The 14,455-nt window shown below is 35.7% G+C and overlaps 1 protein-coding gene across 5 annotated transcripts in view; it reads right to left on the bottom strand.

Moving 5' to 3' along the window:
* The window catches only part of FNBP1L (formin binding protein 1 like), a 122,769-nt gene that overhangs the window by 46,204 nt on the left and 62,110 nt on the right, over positions 1–14,455 (bottom strand). The gene's annotated exons all lie outside the window — the stretch shown is intronic.

The raw sequence follows: 14,455 nt of genomic DNA on the forward strand, positions 1-14,455 counted from the left end.
TGCCCCTCCCCTACTCACACGCAAGCACTCTCTCAAAAGTGAAATAAGTATATAAAAAAAATGTTTTTAAAGCTTTACTAACATTTACCACACCACGCTAGTACATGTACATTAGTTATTAGTAATTGTGCACACACACACATGTTCAAACAATTTCTACAGGTAAGGAATAAAAAGTTCAGAGACTGCTGGCCTAGAGATATCAAATATATAAAACGCTTTTCCATAACATAATATGATAAAAGAACAATAGAAGGCTCTATAGAGGTGCTTCCCCAGAGGAGAAAGGTTGAAATTTGATTCCCTGACATGCCCTGAAAAGGTAAACAAGAATTAGACAACTGGAAAGCCCAGGGGGAATTCTAAATAGAGAAGACCTAATGAGCAAAGGCAAGGAAAAGAAAAATACTATAGCATTTATGAAGAACTACAAATGGGTTCATTGTTGCTGGAACATAACTGTGAACCAAAAATGGTAATTAGTGAGGTTGGAAAGATATATGTGGAGCAGCAGAGGCCCTTTTACATCATATTAAGGAAATCCAACCATACACCCTTAACCATTGGTTCTTAGTCAAAGTTATCTGAAACACCACCCAAAATCATTTTTGTGGATGAATTAATTTATTAACTCAAACATCAGCGAATCTATGTGCTACCCATTGATTATTTCAGGTACCATATCAACAGAAAGAATGATGAATCATAGCTACCAAACCAGTTAATTGTATATGACCTAGAGTCTTTCTAAGAGAGAACTCAAAAAGGAAGATGGGGAAGCGATGGGAATAATTCAGTTAATTAGAACAGACAAATACACAAAGACAGAAAGTAGATGAGTGGTTGCTAGGGCCTGAGGGAGGGGTGAATGGAGAATGACTGCTGATGGGTACGAGGATTTCTTTTTGCAATGATAAAAATATTCTAACATTAAATATTGGTGACAGTTTGACAACTCTGTGAGTATACTAAAAACCACTGAATTGTATACATTAAAAGGGTGAAATCTTATGGTATGTAAATGATACCTCAATAAAGCTGTTATAGGAGGAGGAATGTCTATTGGATAGCAGTCCATCTGCCACAGGTATGTACATCAAAGAGGGATAACAGCACTGATACCAAAAATATTTAATTTAACAATTACAAGGTAACTAATTTATGAGCACATTGATTAAGATAACTACAGTCTAGGGGTGTCTGGGTGGTTCAGTCAGTTAAGCGTCCAACTCTTGATTTCGACTCAGGTCACGATCTCTCCGTTTGTGGGTTCAAATCCTGCATCAGGCTCTGTGCTGAAAGTGTGGAGCCTGCTTGGAATTCTCTCTCTCCCTCTCTCTCTCTCTCTCCACGCCACCCCCCCACCTGCTCATGCTCTCTCTCAAAATAAATAAACTTAAAAAAAAAAAAACCAAACATAACTACACAGTCTCCAACATATAAATGTGTTGTATTCTAGAAATTATTCATATTCATTCATTCATTCATTCATTCATTCATTCCTATAAGACAGAGAGAGAGAGAATGAATGGGGGAGGAACAGAGGGAGAGGGAGAAAGAGGATTTTAAGGAGGCTCCAAGCCTAGCAGGGAGCCGAACACAAGGCTGGATCTCACGACTGTGACCGAGATTATAACCTGAGCCAAAATCAAAAGTTGGATGCTTAACTGACTAAGCCACCCAGGAGCTCCTAGAAATTACTTTTTTTTTTTTTTTTAATGTTTGTTTATTTTTGATAGAGCACAAGCAGGGGAGGGGCAGAGACAGAGAGGGAGACATAAAATCTGAATCAGGCTCCATGCTCCAAGTGTCAGCACACAGCCTGACTCTGGGCTTGAACCCACAAACCAGGAGATCATGACCTGAGCCAAAGTCAGACACTTAACCAACTGAACCACCCAGGTGCCCCCTAGAAATTACTTTTAAAGTCAGTGATTTTCAACCACGAATCCATGAATTACTTTAAACAAAAATAAGCCAAACTTGGGCAAAAAACATTGCAAAGAGCAAGTAGTTTCAAACTCTGAACACATTTTTTCATATCAACATTTTAAGCACTATTTAGAATTCCAGGCTATAGAGGGCATTAACTGTTTTGCCTACCTACATCACTGACTACCCTTTATTTTCTAACAGCTTGTGACAGATACATTTCTGCTCATCAAAAAAAACACGTGATTTTATACATTTCCCAGCCCCCCCTGCAGTTAGGCAAGACCCCGTGACTAATTCTGTATCATAGGCCATAAGCTCTGTGTAACTACCAGACTAAAGCACTGACAACTTGTGCATAACCCTAAGGGCTCTCCCATTCCCTGCTGAAGCAACCGTGGAGGCTCCATGCAGAGATGGAAGATGAAAACAGTCTGGATTTTGAGTTATCACATGGGCTACCCTAGAGAGTTATCACTTGAACTTGTAGTCAACTTTGCATGAGCAAGAAATAAGATGTGCTGTGTAAAACCCCGGGGATATGGAGTTACTACTTCAGTACTGCCTAGCATATCCAAAACTACAGCTCTTTCAATGTCACATCTATGTAGTTATGGTGCTGCTGGCCACATGCTATGGTCTAGAAATATTTATTTGATCCAGCCTCATTATTCCAGGCTAACAAAAGTCAATCTTAAAATTTCTGTTGTACTTCTTGGGAAAACATGTTCTCTCTCTGCTGTAGCTAAACTGATAGGATATAATCTTAGATTTACCATGTGAGAAGAGACTATTTGGGAATTAAACCAACAGAGAGGAAAGCAAAACCAAGAGAAGAGAATTCTTAACATTTTCCTGAGTATCCAGATCCCTGAACTTTTCAGTCACATTAATAAATTCCAATCTGAGTTGGGCTTCTGTCTCTTAAAATAATTATGGCTACCAGAGGTTACCCATAAAAGTCGTAACACAGTTTAAACATAGCATAAAAAACGTTAATTTAAACTCTAGCTTCTGGGGGCACCTGGAGGGCTCGGTCAGTCGGTTAAGCGTTCGACTTCAGCTCAGGTCATGATCTCACAGTTTGTGAGTTCGGAATCTGTGTCTCCCTCTCTTTTTGCCCCTCCCCCGCTCATACTCTTTCTCTCTCTCAAAAATTAACAAACATTAAAATAAATAAACAAACTCTAGCTTCTGGGAGGAAGAGCATATATATAGAAGAGGGAAAGGGAAGAAGAAAGTAATAATTACTTTTATCTTTTGCAATGCAAGGTTAGTCCTAAGCAATTTTTTTCATCACTCTTGCCATTCTTTATGTAAAAGTCACCCGTCTATAGCAACTCTTCCCAAACCCCAAGTATAAAGAACCCACAGAAACCATACACAAGCCACTAGGCTCCATCCAAGCCAACCCTGCCACTAGAAAAACTAAAGCATGGTCCAAAATGTTTTGCTTGTATTACACCAAATCAAAACCTCTATTCTAGGAAAACATAAGTTCTGGAAGAAGACACAACAAATTATTAATTATACTCACTTCTAGGGAGAGGGGCTGGGAAAGGACTTAAATTTAAATGTGTTACAATAATCATATAGTATTTTTATAATTTTTTCAAAAAATTAATGGTAACATAAAGAATGTATTCCCTTCAAAGCAGATGATCTTTGAAACTTCTAAGAAAACAGTGTAAAGTCAGCAAAAATTCATAAACAAGTGTGAATGATTAGTAAGTCCCATAAATCCCTGCTTCACATTTTTAACATAATATGCTTATTAGCTCAAATAAATCTCAGAGTGGCTTGTCTTAAACATGTCAAGTGTAAAGCATTTAGGTTGTTTCTCAACTAAAGATATTTTATGCAATTCATCACTCTCAAGAAATCTATCCTTAACTGTCAGTTCCCCTAGGCTATTCTTTTTCACAAACTTCGAACAAAACCAGAGATTCCAAAAGTAACCAATTATGATAGCAGGCTATATGTAAGTCACATTTTTGAGTAGGGTGCTGTAAATTAGGAATTAACTGAAACACAAAGTTTTATACACATGCAATACATATCAAAGAAATTAAAATAGATGTCACAGGTATGCTGATGCTTTGTTTTGATATATGTGTGTTTCACCCATGTTTTCCAACTACCTTAAGATCTCGCACTCTAGAAACAGAAGAATGAACATTTCTCCTTCAGCAGTCACACAAAGCTTCTAAATTTAATGGGCTTCTCCAAAACTTACGGTATTCCATATATATGCTAATGATATATGTAATATTAAATATAATCACATTACTTAAGTTTAAATTGCCAATTTTAATCTTTTTTATCCATTTTCATGTTTTTATTTATTTTTGGTTTTAGGGAAAATTATAGAATATTTCAAATAATGTCTCAAAATTTTAATTCACTTTTATTAAAACTACATATTACAGTTAAATGACAGAGTATAAGATATCCCAAAGATTTTTAAAGGCTGAAAATCACCTCTATACATTTTCAACCACCTTCCAATGAGAAGCTGAGTTCCAATCCTTATTTAACAGGAGACCAATATCATATTTATTGTAAAACGGGATACAACTCATATTATTTCTTCTGGCAGAAGCATAGTATTAGATACCTGAGACTGATCAGCATCCCTCTTCTTAACTGCCCCTTCTCCCCACAATCTAACAGTTAACATGCTTGGGAGCTGCCAGATTAATTGAAATGGCCCTATTTATGGGCCTGAATTAAGTGATCCAGAGACAGAAACTGAATCTCACTGGGCCAAAGAGTTTTCTCCTAGAATTTCCCAAGGTCTTGGGACCTTGAGGCCAGTATGAAAGCTGAATATCTGAGACATAAAACTGGCACTGCTGGTGAGTGTATTTCCTGCTATACAGAGAAAGCCAGTCTGACTAAAAGAATGGAGGCAACTCACCAAAAGAAGCCAAAAACAAAAAAAAAATTTTTTTAGAGAAAAAGAAGAAAACAAAGGGCTCTCTGAATGTGTTTCAGATACGTTTTTACCCCTGTGACCTAACTACTTTCCAGGCCTTCCAGCAACTTGACTATTCAACCTCTTCTTGAACTCAATTAAAAAGTAAAATCAATAAAAGGTATCAATAAATAATTCAACAAATTTCTCATTATACTCATCATTCAAACTGGGTTTTCCATCACTTACAAACATGAATCTTTCCTTATACAGTGTAAAATTAAACATAAAAGATACCCACAGACAAAATGAAGTTGTATACCCTTACCTTCCACCATATAAAAAGATTAACTCAAAATGGATCAAAGACCTAAAAGCAGGAGCTAACACTACAAAACTCTTTTAAGAAAAAATAAGGGGAAAGCTTCATGACACTGGATTTGGTAATGATTTCTTGGGTATGACACCAAAAGCATAGGCAATTAAAGAACAAATAACTTGTACATCAAAATGTAAAACTTGGGCATCCAAAGTCACAACCAACAGAATGGGAGAAAGAATTTGCAACTCATATATCTGATAAGGGGTTAAAATACAGAAAATATATTTGAACACCTAAAACTCAGTAACAAAAAAAAAGTAATAATTTGATTTAAAAATTGGGACAAAGAACTCAAATAGCATTTCTCCAAAGATACATAAACGTCCCTCAAGCGTAAGAAAAAAATACTCAAAATCACTAATCATTAGGGAAATGCACATCAGAACCACAAGCAGATCTGTGACACCCATTAGGATGGCTACTCTTAAAAATAAAAGCAGAGAAATTTTAAGTGTTGGCAAGAACATTTTAAGTGTTAAATATTAAATTTTAAGTGTTAGAACCTTTGGGCACTGCTGGTGGGAATGTAAAACAGCTCACAGCCACTGAGAAAAACATTATGGTAGTTCTTCAAAAAATTAAACACAGATTTACCATATGATCCAGCAATTCCTATTCTAGGTATATAACTCAAAAGAATTGAAACCAGGGACTCAAAAAAATATTTATACACACCTGTTCATAGCATCATTATTCATCATAGCCAAAAGGTAAGCCAAATGTCCATTAACAGATAAACAAAATGTGGTGTGTGTGTGTGTATACATATATATATATGTATACACACACACACACACACATATATATATGCAACAGAATACTATTCAGCCTTAAAAAGGAAGAAAATTCTAAACATGCCCCAACATGTATAACCCTTACATTATGATAAGTGAAATAAGCCAGTCACAAAAAAAGCAAGTATGATTTTACTTATGAGGTTCCTAGAGTAGTCAAATTCATAGAAACAGAAAGTAGAACTGCAGGGGCTGTGAGAAGGGTAAAATGGGGAATTGTTTAACAGGTATAGAATTTAATTTTTCAAGATGAATTAAGTTCTAGAGATTGGTTGCCTAATGGTATTTAATGCAGTTCAAATGTACACTTAAAATGAGTAAGACGGCAAATCATATGTTAACTACATTTTTACCACAATTTAAAAAATTAAATGTAAAAAAAACAGCGGGGGGTGGGGGGGGGCACCTGGGTGGCTCAGTTAGTTAAGCATCTGACTCTTGGTTTCAGCTCAGGTCATGATCTCATGGTTTGTGAGTTTGAGCCCCACATAGGGCTCTGTGCTGACAGCATGGAGCCTACTTGACATTATCTCTCTCCCTCTATCTCTGCCTCTCCCCTGCTCGCTCACTCTCTCTCAAAAATAAACAAACTTTTTTAAAAAATAAAAAAAGGGGGGATTACTACAAGTGATATTACAACAAATTCTGCATATTATATATATATATATATTTTTTAAGGGACATGCTTCATTCTCATTTTTTACACCTCAACCAATGGCAGATGCTGAAATACATAAATGACTAGAAGAAATAAAAGAACCTATTTATGAAAGGCATAGGGAAAGAATCAAGCTTCAAAGATGTGAAAGGTTTACCTTAGTATCTATTCTCATTTCTTTAATGCCAGTTTCTACTTTTGCTTTATCTTTAGCATATCAAGGGTACACAGTACCTAAAATGTGAATGGGGCTATACTAGCCTCAGCTTCATAGTTTATACCCAAAGAATATATGCAACAATTCACTGCTCTTTAGGCATAATAATGGATTATAGGCAACTGCAGATCTTTCAGAAGAATATTTTCAGGGACGTTCAAGATAGAAAAGAAAGAAAAATTACTTTATTTTTTCAATTTAGACTGAGGAAGGAGGAGCCTGCCACCAAAGATTTAAGTATTAAACTTTTCAAAGAAATTCTGTTCTACTCTTCTGTTTCCCTTCTAAATATCAGATTCTTAAAAGACAACTATAGTAACACCTGCATAGTCTAGATTCAAATGAGCAGTTAAATGTCTGATTTACCTATATTTGATACAAACAGGATAATGAAATAAAAATTTTACCTCATTTTAATCACTGCTACATAATTCAAATGGCACAAAAAGTAATTTGGAAATGAAATTATTCAAGGCATTATGAAAGAGCCAAGAGATTAATGAAGTGATCTAGACAGCCAACACCATTAACAACCAACTTACTTTTTTTAGTTCTTTAAACAATAAGGTCTTTAAATCCTTTTCATTAGAAAGCTTACTATTAAAACATTCAATACAACTGGTTTGAACTTTCTATCCTAAGACTTTTGTGTTTCACTTGTTAGGTTCTGCTTCATCATTTAATCAAAACAAAAACACAAAAACACCTAAAACATTTTAATACAAATATCAAGAACAGGGATTGTGATTCTCATTAAGGTGATGAGCCTGAGTTTCTTTAGTTGTAAAATGAATCATTCCACATTGATTGAATCATTCCTCAACAGTTCACTGTTGGATGCTTGCTATAGGAAAATAAAGAACTTAAAATTACAAAGGTTATCACAGATCATCAAACTCTTGTGAAGATTAAATGAGGCAGCAGCATATATAAACTGAAAATGACACTCAATCCAGTTGTTAAAAATGTAGGTTAGTAGTTTGGTGGATAATTAAGTTGGGGGGCGGGAAGCAGGCAGCATCATTTTAGGTATAACAAAATGAAATGAGACAAAAACAGACCTCTATGGCTCATTAAAAGAACAAGGCAGGATAAGAGAAGAATGACAATAATCAAAAAATAAAATATCAAAAAACTAAAATATGCCAATGATAACTACATGAAGTCCAATCCAAACATATCAAGAAAATATAGTTACATGACATTAAAGAAAAGGCTCTCCAACTGCCATGGTGTTTGCTCTCTAAGTCATCAGGAGAAAATAATTAACAGAGTTAAGGAAAATATTAAAGGCAAGAATCAGAGAGAACTAAAGTAACCTTATGCTACCCCTAACTACAATTTGTAATAGATTATGGGAATCATAACAAGTAAAAAGGATTTATCTTAGGGGTACCTGAGTGGCTCAGTCGTTTAAGCCTCCGACTGTGGCTCAGGTCATGATCTCAAGGTTCTTCAGGAGTTCAAGGCCTACATTGGGCTCTCTGCTCTCAGCACAAGAGCCTGCTTCTGATCCTCTGTCCCCCTCTCTCTCTGCCACTCCCCCACTCATTCAGTTTCTCTAAGATAAATAAACTAAAAAAAAGTATTTGTCTTAAGTTCTCTTAGTTAAAAAATCAAACACTTTCTACATGAGGTTTAAAAAACACTGCAAAGTATTCTTGCAAAGGAAATGAAAATAAACAGGGCTTCTTGACAGGTTTTGTTTTTGTTTTTGTTTTTTTACTTTCCGTAATGAAAAAAACATTTTCTTAAAAGAAGGACTTCTAAGGTGTTAACCTTTTTTTTGAATCTGTTTTTATTTTTATGGAAAACATACAACTAGACCTAAACTTATGAAGTACACAATTTAATTTACATTTTAATCAAATTTCTGTAACTATTACATTATAAATAGATATGTTAGTTGTAAAAACTATGTTATACAGTTTCCAGATAATTTATTATTGTCTTTACTGTCTCAGAGTACCACTGAGACCCAAAGATGTTTCAGTGGTACTAGGCACTGGTGATAGGAAAAAAAAAAACAAAAACTCCTCAATAGAGAAGGATTCATTCTCTCTATGCTGAAGCAGCATAATATACCATCTACAGCCCTGACTCTGCAGCTACTTTGAAGCCAACTAACTATTCACCTCTCTGTAACTCAGTTTCCTATCTTTAAAATAATAACTGAAATCTCATTGGGTTTTTGTGAAAATAAAACCTATTAGTATGTACAACAGCAATATAATAGTGCTAACAAAATAAATGTTATATAAGTGTTCAGTAAATACCAAAAACAAAGGCTTGCTCTGTGCTAGGCACTGTTCTAGAAGCTAGGAAATAAGCAGTACACAGAACAAACAAAAATCTCTCTCTTCTGTCAAGTTTTACATTTTAGTAGGTGATGACATTCTAGAAATAAGAGGCACAGTGGGGTGCATGGGTGGCTCAGTCAGTTACGTATCCAACTTCAGCTGGGATCACGATCTCACGGTTCTTGAGTTCAAGTCCTGCATTCGGCTCTGCACTGACAGCTCAGAGCCTGGAGCCTACTTTGGATTCTCTGTCTCCTGCTCTCTCTGCCCCTCCCCTGCTCATGCTCTGTCTCTCTCTCAAAAATGGACATTAAAACAAAAATTTTTTTTAAATAAGAAGCACAATTATGTAGCCAATAAATCATCTCATACAGGCACCTATATATATATATATATATATATATATATATATATATGTATAAAAACATATATATATATGTTTTTTTGTTTTGTTTTTTTTTAACCCAGGCAAGCTCAGTGGGGATTGAAAGGAATAAAAGAATTTCCACAGGATTGAATTCTATGAAGAAAGTTCATCTAAACCCTAAAAAATGGGCAATAGTTCCTCCTGCCTCTAGCCAGATGCCACTAACAGGGTTTACTGTATTCAACAGTTGATCAAAAACACAGAAGAGACCAAAGCAGTAGAGAGTTAAACAATGGCCAACCAAAGAATAAACGTAATCTCTACTTTCATCAAAACAGTACTAAGATGAGCTCCCTAGGTTCTTCTGAGACTAAACAGAGTGACAAAGAACAGTGATGAAGAGGCATGAGAAAGTAAAGACTAAATATAAAATAGAAACCGGTTTTATTTGGATTATTCTATACCTAAGCCTACCCTAAATATTTAGGACAGCTCTTAGTAGAACAACTTCATCACAATGATGTACATAACAAAAACTCTAGTATGGATAGAAAGCAGTACTTTGTCAAAGTTTCAGCATATGAGCAGAGATCCTAATTTCTAAACTAAATTGAAACACAGATCATTCAATTATTTATTCTTCAACTTATATCCACTCAGCTCTAGGAGGACCAGTTATATAGGCCAGGCTTGGCATTGGTACACAACATAAGATCAAAAGGAATTGGGAGAGATTTCTGTTCTAGTTAAAGTAAGAGTAGCTGTTAAGCTTCTGTCATCCAATCTATTTCTCTTCCAGTATACCACACTGCCATATCTGAACCAAAAAGGAATGGTCTGTGGAAGTAGAGGAATACAATTTCATAGAACAACCTCTATGATGGAACTTAATACTGTAATTATCTTTACTAGAAAAAAAATGATAAATAACTATCATGTACATACAGCTTCATTTTTTACTAAAGAAATTTTAATCTCTGCCATACAAATACAATAGTGTAAGTTTATTAAAAGAATGACCGATTTCATTTTTTTATGCCTGCAAACAAAAAAACATTCTACCAAGTAATCTGATGTCACCATATATCAGCACTCAAAATGGAGATGACTCAATTATCTGTAACTGATGTAGAGGACAAAAGCAAAAGAAAAAAATTAGACTTCTTTACAACTTATAGAGCCTATTGACAAGTCCCTGAGACAGGCAGAGTGACCTTCCTCTAGGAACTCAACTTCCTCAACGTTAATACTTTGCTAAGGGTAAAACACAATCTTAGCTTAACATTATCCCAACCTCCAAGATCCAGTAAGTCTCCTTGAACATATAAAATTTCCTTTGGAAACTTCTTTTATCTCCATGCCCCAAGTTACATGTTAGCAATCATCCTCCAAGCATAGGGCCCACTGATATACATGTGAAGGGTCTCATGACTAAAGTTTTACTAGACAGTAATAAATTACCTTTTCCTAATAACAACTAGCCCCTCAAGTTCCTACAAACCTTACTTCCAAATTCCTTAGAGACTTACACTATTCCTAACCCCCTTCCAACTTGAAATGATGTCACTCCTCACAGACAAATAAGAGGGGGGAGAGGAAAATAAACTAAGGGCACGAAAGGCTGAAAAATTTTAATCTTACAATATATCTAAAATATAAATGTATAACATCCTGAATATAGTTATTTGGGGGGGGGGGGAAGCTGCCTCACTATAAAAGAAATTGCTTCTGCGGTAACAAAAAAGGTAGCGAAAGAATTTTTCCCATTAGAGAGGAAATAAACAAGGCAAACTTCTTCCCTTTGGACAAAACAGATATTATAAAGAGCATGTAAATGATAATTCAATCATTTACTAAGTATTCAGCCAAAGGAGCAAATCTCAATGTAGAGAGAGGAAAGGGAGTCAGTGGTTTAAGTTACACATGCCTTTTCCCAATTCTACCTTACTGGAATTCCTCAACACCTTCCAATAATCCTGTCTTTGTTGAAAATCATTACACTGGAGAGCCACTATTAAGATGGAGGTGTGCCAAATTTCTTTAGTGTGCTGGGAGAGAAGAAAGATGCAAATCACTGATCTAGAGTATCTATATGTAATAAAGCTTACTGTCTCCTACAAAATTGTATTTTCCATATCATGTAATTGTGGGTTCTAGCCACCCTTGCTTCAATGAAAATTATAATGGTTATTATCAGTCACAAAACAGAAAGGCTAACAAATCTGCCATCTGATTAGCCCTATTACTATAGTAAAACCTTGGCCTTCCTGAAACCCTTGAGTCCAGTTATTCTAGACATCCAGATTGTTGAAGTTCTACCTTATAAATACTAATTTTCAAAAAAAAAATTTTTTTAATGTTTATTTATTTTTGAGAGGGAAGGAGGGAGGAAGGGAGAGAAAGAGGGAGAGAGAAAGAGAGAGAGAATACGCACACACATGCATGTGCATGTGGGAAAAGAACAGAGAGAGAGGGAGACACAGAATCCGAAGCAGGCTCCAGACTCTGGGCTGTCAGCACAGAGCCCAACATGGGGCTTGAACTCACAAGCCACGAGTTCATGACCTAAGCTGAAATTGGGATGCTTCACTGATTGAGTCACCCAGGCACCCCTAAATTACCAATTTTTATTTTATAATTTGTAACAGAATTTTCTTTTGAAATATGTCATCTTCTTTGCTTAAGAACAAATGTTTTAAATTACAAAAATAATACACAACCACTGAAAAAACTTCACTATTTCAAAAGTCTAAATAAAAAATGGAACTTCCTTTTCCAACCAATCCCCCACTCCCATTCCCTAGGGATAACCACTATAAAACAATTTGGAGTGTATCCTAGACTTCTTCAGAAAATATACAACTTTTATACAAAACTGTATACATACACACGAGTAAAGAAGGAAGGAGATCTTGCTGTACATTCAGTTCTACAATTTGCTTTTTACACTGATGGACTGAATAGCCTTTTAAGTTTATCCTGCTACATGTGATTTATTTAAACTGCTTATTCCATAGTATTTTTCATCATTCCCTTACTGACAAGGTGCTTTTATGTTGGAAACACTGTTTTCATCTGTTTTTTTGTAGTATGTTGAACTCTTCCCTTATTGTCACTTCAAACTGTCATCACTACATTGCCTGTAACATTTCTTATCCTCACTTCCATTGGAAAACTTGGGAACCAGACAACTTACTATGCTAGAAATGAGATCAAATTGAAGATTAAATGAGGGAAATTTTTCATTGTTCACATGTGATTACTTTTTATTGCTATTTTAACCTCTCAGAGGTCCTTAATGCTTCTTGATTTTGGGTAAAGAATTCTAGATTCTGGATAAAGTTCCCAGATCATAACTTTTGGACAGGTGAAATATTATCATTATTTTTATTAATATCCTCGTAGGTTTGCTGGTTCATATTTTCATATGGAAAATACCTTGTTTAAAAAAAAAAAAAACAAAATAGGGGCACTTGGGTGGCTCAGTCAGTTAAGCGTCCAACTTCAGCACAGGTAATGATCTCACATCTCGTGAGTTCAAGCCCTACACAGGCTCTGTGCTAACAGCTCAAAGTTTAGAGTCTGCTTTGAATCCTGTGTCTCCATCTCTGCCCCTCCCCCCTCATGCTCTGTTTCTCTCTCAACAACAAAACACAAAAACCAGAGGAAATGAATGGGATCAGTACATTAGCATGACGCCACTATGTTAGCAAATGTCATTATAATAGCATATCATTATAAAAATACTGTAAGTAATCTATTCATCATACTACTCTATTCCATCCCTATAACCAGTCAGTAGTTACATACACCACTACTACTGTAGTAGATATATGTGGTTTATCACTCAAATATCCCCTAATCTTTTGCCACCCACTTAAATTTCTTTAGGGTAACTATCCTCCCCCTTCACTAGCTATAAGTCAACCTAAGAGTATTCCTACCTCTGAACTGTTCAGGAGAAACATATAACCTCACTAGGTTTAGCATGATAAAAGATGACCTTCACTGGAGTTTCTGGAAAAAAGAAGGTGGCACAAGCTTACACTCTGCTTTCCTTCCACCCCCCCCCTCCCTTCTTTCAATTTCTTCTTTCTCCCTTTTCCTTCCTCTCTCCTTCCCCATATGCACAACAGAAAAGACCATCATTCCCTGGAATGTGGAGGTACGAAGATATGAAATCTAGAGCTAAAGGGGCAGGAAGGATAGTACTGAATGGAAACTGAAGATAAAAGCAACAAGGGGAAGCAGAGCCAAGAAATGGTGCCTGGACACATTTGATCCCTGAATCAAAATATACCTGAATTTTTTTTCTAATTAAAAATGTTTGTTTGTTTGTTTGTTTATTTATTTATTTTGAGAGAGAAAGAGAGAGAGGAGAGATAATGGGGTAACAGGCAGAGAGAGGGGGAGAAAAAGAATCGCTAACAGGCTCCACACTGTCAACACAGAGATCTAAGTGGGGCTCAATCTCACCAACCATGAGATCATAACCTGGGCCAAAACCAAGAGATGGACGTTTAATGGACTGAGCCACCCGGGTGCTCCTAAATATACCTAAATTTTTTAGTCACGTGTGCCTGTTTTAGGTTACTTTTCTGTCACTTGCAACATAAGGAACCCTAACCCTGCTGGCTAAAACCTTATACTGGGGTCTAGTCTTTAAGACTTTAAGCACCGTTTTTATTGAGTAAGTTCTACCAAAACTATTTGTCAAGGTGTAGTCTCACAACAATTTTCCACCTGAACAAAACCTTAAGATAAATTCCATCTGTTTTATGGCTAAAGCTTTCCCTTTAAAACTATTATCTTCTAACACATACTCCAACATTACTTTCATCAGAAATACATTATCTGATTTTTGACAGAAATTCAGCTCCGCACACTC

This window comes from Neofelis nebulosa, chromosome 2 (assembly GCF_028018385.1).
Source record: "Neofelis nebulosa isolate mNeoNeb1 chromosome 2, mNeoNeb1.pri, whole genome shotgun sequence".
In the NCBI taxonomy this organism is placed as follows: Eukaryota; Metazoa; Chordata; class Mammalia; order Carnivora; family Felidae; genus Neofelis; species Neofelis nebulosa.